Source organism: Bubalus kerabau, chromosome 9, assembly GCF_029407905.1.
Source record: "Bubalus kerabau isolate K-KA32 ecotype Philippines breed swamp buffalo chromosome 9, PCC_UOA_SB_1v2, whole genome shotgun sequence".
Lineage (NCBI taxonomy): Eukaryota > Metazoa > Chordata > Mammalia > Artiodactyla > Bovidae > Bubalus > Bubalus kerabau.
In genome coordinates this window covers 72,212,079-72,222,525 of record NC_073632.1, presented here as the reverse complement: position 1 = coordinate 72,222,525, position 10,447 = coordinate 72,212,079, and the positions used below count along the sequence as shown (strand labels likewise).

The following is a 10,447-nucleotide window of genomic DNA, read 5'->3' as shown; positions in this document are numbered from 1 at the left end:
ATGAGCCATTTGTCCTCCGCCCATCATTAAGAGTTCAAGCAGAACATCCTAATCACCAAGCTCAAGTTTAAAATGTGTGAAACTTTGTACAAGAATATACTGATGCTCACCATTTGAGTCCAAGAAGTCATATGCTATGGCTTTAAGGAAGAAAACCTGTGATTAAGTAATGTGCCCAACACTTCATCATTTTATCGCTTGTGCAACCTAAGATTCAATATGGTCTTCTCAGTGGTACAAAGAACCCACCTGCCAATGCAGGAGACGCAGGCAACCAGGGTTCGATCCCTGGATTGGGAAGATCCCCTGGAGCAGGGCATGGCAACCCATTACAGTATTCTTGTCTGGAGAATCCCATGGACAGAGGAGCCTGGCAGGCTACAGTCCACAGGGTCTCAAAGACGCTACCGGCAGACACGACTGAAGTAACTTAGCATGCACGCATAGTAGCTTAACAGTTAATGGGAAAAGTCTGCAAAGGACTTAAACTTTTTTTTCCCTTTGATTGATTAATTGTTTTATTATTTTATTTTATTTTAGAGTTCAGACTTTATAAACTCAGCATCAGCAAGTCAGGGGTGAAGTTTTATAAATAAATTTTGGAATTTTTATACATGTATCTATTCTTAAAGGGCTTTATCTTAATTTCAAAACATCCTTTGAAAATTATGTCTGCACTCTTTATTCTTTTAACAAGCCTTACCTTCATAAAAACCACAAAGAACATTGTCAGAATCCTTGTATCTAAAAGGCAACTCCCTGGTCAGGGAACTAAGATCCCCCACAAGCTGTGTGTGTGGTGTGGCCAAAAAAAAAAAAAAATCGTCCTTCTCAAAAGGCCACAATGTCTAATCTAGAAAAGCCTAAATTTAATAACATTTTATTATACGAAGAAAGGCAGTGGGCTGAAATACAGTTTTAATGGCCAAAAACTAAATAAGGAAAAAAAAAAGAGAAAATAAGAAGCTAACAGATGGGACCCAAAGATATTTCCCTCCCACTACTTCTACAGCCACCTTTGGATTCTACAAAATTTCAACCTAGACTTGGGGAGTTTGTCAAACTATAAATTTTTAACCTTTAAATTCACACGTTTGAATGAAACCTACTAGGTTAGAAGTCCTTGTTTAGTAGTCTTTGATTAAGTACTTTCCATGGTAAACTTCCAAGGATGAATGTACTCAGAGTATAGTGAGGTTTGGGAGGGTTTTTTTTTTTTTTTTTTTTCGTTTAATTGTTTCATTTTAGGGGAAAACCAAAGTGTGCATTAGCTCTGACTTCCACTCAACACATCCAACGCAAAAATCCAAGAAGGAAACACCAACAATCACTGTGCTTGTTCATTACTTGTGTGCATCTAGTTTTAAGGTCCTTTGGAGGTCTGAGGCATGATTAAACTTCATGTAAGTTGACTAAATTAATAAACCAGCTGTTGTCTTTAAAGCATGTCAGAGGTTTCAGTGGAGTGGAAGAGTTACTTTCTGCTACAGCTAATAAATTTTCGAGTTAACGTATCATCAGGTTTCAGTTAAAATTAAATCTCATATTCACAATGGCTGGACTAAACACACAACGTGTATCACCTTTTGAACCACTGCCTGTAGAAGTTGAACCCAGCTGCTTCTATATGTCTAGTTCTTCTCTGCAGCATTAATAGGTTCACGGGAAGCATAAGAAACATGTGCTCCACTCACATCTATGACACGTGTGTCTTCAGCAGATGGTGCCGACGGCCAAGGCAGCACGGAGACCATGGAAATGATCGCTTTATCCTCAGAGCAGAGATTTCTAGGCATCCCAAGGTGTGCAGTCTCTCCCTGCCTGATTGCTTAAATCTAAGCCCCAGCCTAAAAACATGACCTCACTTGGATGCAGGCAATCTGCTCAGAAGTGCTGCTCCCTTCTTCAAATATTAACAGCCACCACCTCCATCGCAAAACAGCTTTTGGCACAACCCAGCTGGAAAACAGCTGAGAAATATTTAAATCCAGTGCTTAAGTGGCTTAGAGGATTACTAGTGGGATAAAGAGTTTTTTCGGCTCAAGGTGTCTGATTCAGTGACAAACTTGGTTGATAGTGCGTGGAAATCCAGATCGCCCGTGAGTGTGAAAGTCATTATTACTTCCTTACAGCTCTTCTCGGACCTGATCATGCCCCGTGGTTCTGGCTCCTTCCTCAGTCCCTTTACAAGAAGTCTCACAACTACAAGATGATAAAAATGCCTCTGAGGAACGTTTGACTGTTGGTCACAAATTCCAAGTGGATTTTGTTCTGCTTTCTGGTAAGTCTCTATAGTCTTCATAAGTTTCTAACCTCTCTGGCTCAGCCAGGCTTAAATGCTAGAAATCCCAAATTCCTACGGAATGGTTTCTCCATTTATTCAGTGGCCTGGACACGTAAAGGCCACTAACGGCCATGCACAGTTAAAGATGTGTACATAGTGGTTAAGAACTTGGAGTCTGATGTCAGACCCCTCGGGTTGAAAGCCTGACTCTGTTACTTCCTAACTGTGAGCGTTTGGACAAGTGCTTAATCCTCTTGTAGAAGGGGCCACAGAGCACGCACTTCTGAAGGGATGCGTCCAATGCGTGGTATATGGAGGAAAGCTTTTAGGCATAGAAATAGTAGGCACTCTTTCATTCCCTTCATTATGCCATGGATGATCAGGAGAGATAAGAAGGTGTAAAGCATTATGAGGCAGCCCATATTGGCTCCTATACTTTCTCCCCTTCCCCATTCTCACTATGCTTCTAAAATTGCCCCCTTCCTTTCCCTTCCTTCAAATCTCCAAGGTAAAATTCCCAGATTCCCCGCTTCTTTTGGCCTCACCATAGCATGCAGGATCCTAGTTTCCTAACCACGGGTTCCCAACCTGTGCCCCCTGGGTTGGAAATGTGAAGTCCTAACCATTGGCCCACCAGGGAAGTCTCTCCCAGATTTCTTAAAATCTGACTTGTTGTTCATAATTTAGTATTAATATAGGCTTAACCTTACTAGGATATACTTCCTTAATAAATGAGGAGTTTATTAACCAAGTGACTCATTTAACTAGTGAGCTCAAAAAGAGGTTATATTAGCCAGAGTCTTAACAATTCAGATAATGTGTTCAAATGAAGATAAATGAGAGTTCATTTACAATGAAGTGATCACAAAGTCAGCAACGGATGTTTGGAAACCCAAGGGATACTGCAGGAAGCCAGAGCTGACAGCAGCAGAGCGGCCACCACCCCGAGACCCAAAGGGACAAAGAGCGGAAGAGGGACCCAGAACCTGGAAGGAGAGTCATGGAGCATCAGCTTTCAAGAAAGAAGAGAAATTATGTTATGTCAGGGGAGCAGCCAGTCCAAGACAGCTTAATCAAGACAGGACCAGGGAATAACAACCTCGACCTCACCATCTTCCTGCTCTCCCATCCCCATCAGCTAAGCCCAAAGGAAGCCAGAAGTTTCCAGAGTCTACCAGTGCAACCCATGCAGGTGGGCCTCAGGGCAGAAAGCAGGCTGGAAAAAGATGGAGAGGAGACACAAAGAGCAGATGGGAGCATCCAGCAGAGGGGCTGTAAGACCTTCAGGGCAGGACCATTCACTGCATCCTCTGCCACCCATCTCATCTCTGCATCCAGCAGAGGGGCAGTAAGGCATCCAGGGCAGAGCCATTCATTCACTACATCCTCTCCCATCCCTCTCATCTCTTTTCTTCTCATCTCCCCCATAGATTCAGGAGCAGCAACTTGGCATAGAAAGTCTAAAATTTTGTGTTCACGAAAGAGTAAAACTTCCCAAACTTCCCAAAATTTCCCAAAATAATCCTCTTCCCACCACTACACGGCTTCCTCAAAGCTTAAAAAAGAATCCAGTTCTGACTACGAGGCAGAGAAAGTAACTGTGGGGAAGGCTATGCTCCTTTGGCACACACATGAAGCTCAGAGTCTGCCTCTGTACTGGAAAGGTATTTCTCAAGCAGTCATATATCTCCAGGCTTTGGGCAGAAGCAAGGAAATAAGCAGAACATAAATTTAACATTGAAAATGAACCTGAGAGTCCGATTCAAATCTCAGGAAAAGGGTGCTTTGTAGGGAATCGGAGACCGTGACTCACACTTAAGGCAGGATATGGAAGTGGAGAAAGAGACCCAACTTGAACACACACACCATGTAAATCCTACTTTACTGTCAACTCATATCTGAAGGTCAATTCTAAATGCATTTTGCAAACACGACAATGCGATGGAACTGCACTGAAAGTGAAAAAGAGTCAGCAGTACGCTTTTGGCAGGGGTCAACATTATTTGTGTGGCGATGGATGAGCCATTGTCCAAGAACCACAAATGCACTAAGGCAGATGGAAGCAGCTGCCCTCACATTGGGCGAAGATAATTATCTGGGCCACAGTTAATACATGGGGCCCTTCACTGAACATACAAAGAGGTGAGACTGGGACCTGGGAAAATGTACTCAATTTGTTCTATGACTTCAAGACTGGCCGTCTACATGCCACAATGAAAATTCATCTGCAATCCTGGAGAACTGGTTTTTTGTGTGGTTTTTTTTTTTAGGATATACTTTTGGATTTCAACTTGTCTAGCCCTGAGTGGAAAATACAAAATTACATTAATATAACATGACTTTACAAGAAATAGAACCAGACCCATTAGGAATTTGTGACCGATATTCAGATTCTCCTCTGAGACATTTTTAACATCCTTCTGTTGCAGCACATAATGCTACAAAGGGACATATATAAAGAGCCACAGAAACAAGTCCCAGGGTCTTTCATAGGGCTGGAGAGACTCAAACTCCACTGTTACTTTTAAGAAATATGATCCTGGCTGAGCTAGTCTTTTTTTCTCTGTAATACAGAGTGGGACACTAACTAGGAAAGAAACTTGCATCATATGCTGTTGTTGAGAGATTACAGCATCCTCCTTGTCCTAAAGCAGAATTACTTTTCCGTTGACTCCTCTCTCCTTTCCCTTGTAGGAGGGTTGAGTGGGTAAGCCTTGCATCATCCATCAGTTGCAATGGAGCCAGTCAGTATTAAGCATCTCCCTCAGAAGACAGAGTATAGTGAAATCTGAGGTGTTTCATCTGAAATCTCTTTGGTATCTTGCTCTGGTCTCTAGTTTGGGTAGCAAAGCTCAGGAAAGGAAAATGACCAAATTCCAAGAGAACAGAGTATTTTGAGATACTTTGGGGAATTGTCCATTTCATTTTTTCAAGTATTTCATGTGAACCTTTTCTAGGAACAACAGTATCCTGATATGACAGCAAGCAACCCATGATCTTCATTGAGATCTTTTTAGATGACAGCACTTGAATGATGATTCATTAAGAACATCACTGCTTTTGAGTTAGCCAGTGGCTTGTACCACTCATTGTGAAAGTATACAAGCTGACCGTAACTGAATGACAGTCAGAAAGCACTGCTGATGCTTTTGTGTGTGAGGACTTGGACTGTGCAATCTGAGAATGGACCAGTTGTGACTACCATCATCCACACTTTCTCGAAAAGGCTGCTATCCTTACCTAACTGAACTGTCTTCATGTTCAATTCTCTGCACATCCAAACAAGGACGTGCAAGACGAGATGGCAAAAATTACCTGGAGAATTCATTAGCCCAAGATCCCTCTCAAAGAACATGATGAGAAAATGAAATTTGGACAATTGGGGATTATATTGACAGCAGGACATATAATCATTTGAACTCTTTTATGACTGCTGTTATGCAAGAGGTTTATAATACATTAGTCAAAACTATTCTCTTCCCCCTCCTTCTTCTCTTCCCACCCACTCATGTACTAACTTTCTGGAAAAGGGAAGAAGACCTTCAAAATTTAATTTTCTAAAATAAACACTCAAATATTCATGGGACATACCTAAGCTTTAGCTTGGTGATAAATGGTTAAGTACAGTAATTAGAAATTGGGTAATGGGAGTTTTTTTTTAATTTCTACTGAAATATAGTTGATTTGTGATGTTGTATTATTTTCAGGTGTACAGCAAAGTGATTTACTTAAACATATATATAAGCATATGATATGGATTCTGTCATGGGGGGATTCTAAGATCACTAGATGAATGCACAAAACCTCAGGGCTTTTCTCTCCATTTTTAAACAGGACTTCCCTATAGGAGCTATGAATTTCATGACCTCACCAAACATCCTGATATAGAAGAAGCAATGAGAGACAAATGGCTGAATGAAGGAAGTAACAGGAAATGACTGAGTTCACCAATGCACAAAAGCAGGTAATTAATTCTCACCTTTCTTATCCCTTATTAACCATGACCTGTGCACTCACTGAGTTTCTCAGTACCACAGGGATAGGCTTTAGCCAAACTGGAAACATCCACCCTAATAAAGGTGCACTATAGGCTCGCTGACAGCAGGTCTGTTTTTAATACTGAAAATAGAAGAACTGTCGAGGTGTCCACATGGACGGATTTCCTGTTCCTGATTCCACCGTGTGGTTTGGGTTCCACACTAAGCCTAGATTAGCAGATTTAATCATTTTTGTTTTTAGAAGAAGGGAAGAAAATCCCACTCTCTTCCTACCTAGATTTAAGATCAGAGTATATTCAAGGCATATATAAACCAGCCCTGGATTCTGCACACTTTAGTCAACAGTCAAATACCTTAACCTAACAATCCACACTTCTGCCCAGAAAAGTTCTATCATTGGGATTTTCTTACATTTATGAAAAATTATTGATTTTATCTAATGTTTAGATTAAAGAAATGAGGGGAAATACAAAATCTTTCTCTCTCTCTTGCATTTTTAATCTACAAAAAAACTTTCTACTGTAGTATCAACAATAACTTGATGTGTTCCACTGTCTTTTACTTACTTTAATGGTGTTCACTTTAAGAAAAGCTCTGAAATGATTTGATTGAAATAGGGAAAATGCTGGAGGGTCTAGAAGACCTTGTTACTTTTGTTTCAGAAATGTTCAACTATAACTGGCTGAAACTTTGAAGGTTTTAAAGTACAATTAGTCCTTGACTTTCAAACACTATGAGAGTTATTCACTTCCTAACTCCTCCTCTGGAGAAGGCAATGGCACCCCACTCCAGTACTCTTGCCTGGAGAATCCCATGGACGGAGGACCCTGGTAGGCTGCAATCCATGGGGTTGCTAAGAGTCGGACACAACTGAGCGACTTCACTTTCACTTTTCACTTTCATGCATTGGAGAAGGAAATGGCAACCCACTCCAGCGTTCTTGCCTGGAGAATCCTAGGGACAGAAGAGCCTGTTGGGCTGCTATCTATGGGGTCGCACAGAGTCGGCCACGACTGACTCAACTTAGCAGCAGCAGCAGCAGCTCCTCCTCCCTACCCTACCTTTTGGGAGAACTTGGAACTTTTAGAGAAACTGGGATCATACAACAAAGAAACTGGGAAACTCAGGAAAAGTGCTGTGCTGTGTATCTCCAATGAATGTTTCCTTTGAGGATCCAGGACATCAGAGCTGCAAACTGGTCCTTTGAGGAGGGTCTGCTGGCATGGCCAGAAGTAGCCCGCTATAAACAGGAAATGTAACTGAAGTCTAGCATTTTATTCAAGTGAGTCTGCATTCAATCACTAATACTTCTGTATTTGTTTTAATATTTATATACTTTAAATTAATGACCATGAAGAAAATTGACACTCCAAGAATAGATACCACATCCCCTGCCAAGGCTGATGTATGGGTGCCCAGTTTTAGAAGCAAGACTTGAATGTCTGCTCTGAAAGACAGACTAGCATCCCTTACGGAATGTTTGTCTCATCTAAAATAAAATACACTTACTCCCTCCCCAATTCTGCTTAAATGTATCTTTTCACTTTCTTAAACTGTCTAGAATTCTGCTAGTTAAACATCTGTTTGAACCTCCTTTAAAAATACTATGCCACTTCGAAAAGACAGTTACAAATCAGTGATATGCTATTATAAAGAAATTCAATCAAATTGTTTCTCTGTCAGTTTGCATTTGGCATCAGCTGCCAGAATGTCAGAAAGTCTATCTCATTTCTGAAGTATGTCAGTGAAATCTTCATCATCTTCTTCAACAACTGTTGCAACTACCAAGGTATAGATTTTCAAGCTATTGAGAGTCTGCCATGGTGCAGGCAATGTGCTAAAGTGTCATCCATATACATAAAGTACTATATAGACTCATACATTTATTTAATCCTATAACTCTCTGAAATTCTGAGAGTACAAGCATTTCAAGTAAGAGATTGAGTAAAAAAGTCAATTAGTAAACTGAGTTAGAATTTTAGTCTCAACTAGTCTGATTCAGAATTTATGTTCTTAGCCATTAGTCTCCGCTGCCCAGAATCAGAGAGACAGAGCAGATTACTGTCTCACTGGATGTCCCTGCCTCTTCCCACATCCTCATGACCATCGCCCTCTGCAACTTCACAGCCAATCCCAAGTTTCTTATGCTGCCAACTTATGCTGCCAGTGCACAGGGGCCTGGGAACGGGGGAGGGAAGGAAGTTGACTAGACTGTGCACAGGACAACATATCAGGATCAAAACAGCTCAAAAGCACTACTGGGTACACCACTGTCCTTTCCTTCTCCATACATACAGACATAGCTCCAAAAACTAAGCTTTTGCAAATGCACTTTACATTCCTAGTGGCACCAAACCAAAGTCAAAGATAGTATTTGCCACAGCAACCAGTTACAATTAATTTTGAGCATGTTTATATTTACCTTAAGCCCTCTTTCTTCATTACAGGTCCCAATTAAAGATCTCTCAACTCAGTGAAGATGAAGCAATGTACAGCAACAACCTGTATTACCTTAATATAGGTCCTGAACATTCAAGGAATTTGGATTATATAGGAAAAACTTAAAGAGCAGACCCACTGAGGGTGCGCTCAGCACATTAAAGGAACATGGTGGTGACTGGGGTTGGTAAGCAAGGCACCCCTCTTGTACATGCACAGTGACTCACTAAGAATCACCAAAGGGCTTGAGGCCACCCACTCACCCTGAGTGAGCACTGAACCTCTCAGGGAAACACATCACAGAAGGGCCCGGTTGTCAGCTTCCGTCAATCTCAATAATTGTATTTCTAAAGGAGAAGTCCTTCATTCTAGGACTTCTCTTGTATGAGTCTCAGTATGTAAGGAAAACCAGGTACAACTTTTTTTCTGGGAGAATTTTGCATCACACTGACCAACTGTGGTGCATGGTCATTTAGAAGAAGAATTACGGAAAGTTGGTTCATCTGAGCTCATGACTCTGCTTTCGCATGTTCAGAAAATATATCTTTGCTTGACATTTCAGATTCCAAACTGAAAATTTCAATGCTGCTATTTTGAACCACACAGCAAATACCATGGAACTTGGTCTGTCAGATATCACCACTGTCCTGGGGAACAACTGGCCTTCTTCTGTGATGACTTCATACAACTTGTCATTGAAGAAATGAGTCAAGTATCAAAATGAACACAAAGCTTGATGGTAAAATAGCCTCTTAGGAATGCATTGTGACCTTCAGAAGCATAAAAACTTGGAAGTTTTAAAATGAAAGCCCTATCTAGCTCATCAAAAAATATTCAGAGATTTCTTTCCTTTTTTGTATAAATTCAAATGGAAATAAAGCTCTGTATGCATATATAATGTATGTACGTGTTGTGCTGTGCTTAGTCACTCAGTCATGTCTGACTCTTTGCAACCCCATGGACTATAGCCTGCCAGGCTCCTCTGTCCATAAGGATTCTCCAGGCAAGAATACTGGAGTGGGTGGCCATGCCCTCCTCTGTGGGATCTTCCCGACCCAGGAATTGAACCAGGGTTTCCAGCATTGCAAGCAGATTCTTCACCAGCTGACCTACCATATATACTGTATATGTATCTCATTAAGGGCTATTTGATGATGTTAGTTTCAATTAGTCCATATTCATATTTAGCTGTATAAATGTGAAACTGGAGTTGGGACTTTTCCAGCCTGAGAGACTTCCACGTGATTTATTCCATTCATAATGGAAGGTTTACAATGGGCATTGCCTTTGGTGAATAAAAAGACATTCAAGAACTTGCAATGATGCAGTTTCAGATAGTGGACCTCAACTCCACTATCAAAGTGACTTTTTTAAAGAAGCTACTCCTTCTTTTGAGTTGTAATTGCCCCATCTGTAAAATGAGAATAAATGTAATGTGTAGAGTTGATTGTTATTCGTGGTAATTACATTCCATAAAATCCCCATGAACTTTGAATTGGAAAATACTAAATTATTGTTCCTAGGGAAAATACTGGGTTAGGTTCCAGCAAATCTCTGGTCACAACATTTTTGTCACCCCATCAGTACATGCCTTGTTTTATGTGTGCTTGTGCTTAAAGACACCTTACTTAAAATATACTGCTGATTCATGAACATTGAAGTGATGGCCGACAGCGCCGTAACTCATGCTTGAACGGAGCTTATCTAACATGCGTGTTTTCTCCAT

At 40.9% G+C, this 10,447-nt stretch overlaps 1 long non-coding RNA gene across 1 annotated transcript; it reads left to right on the top strand.

The window, feature by feature from the left end:
• The first annotated feature begins 2,160 nt into the window (after positions 1-2,160).
• Positions 2,161-9,606, top strand: LOC129619416 (uncharacterized). Its single transcript, XR_008697870.1, has 3 exons — positions 2,161-2,281; positions 6,119-6,248; positions 9,284-9,606. It is a non-coding gene; the product is annotated as an uncharacterized LOC129619416 (long non-coding RNA).
• Positions 9,607-10,447: the final 841 nt, after the last annotated feature.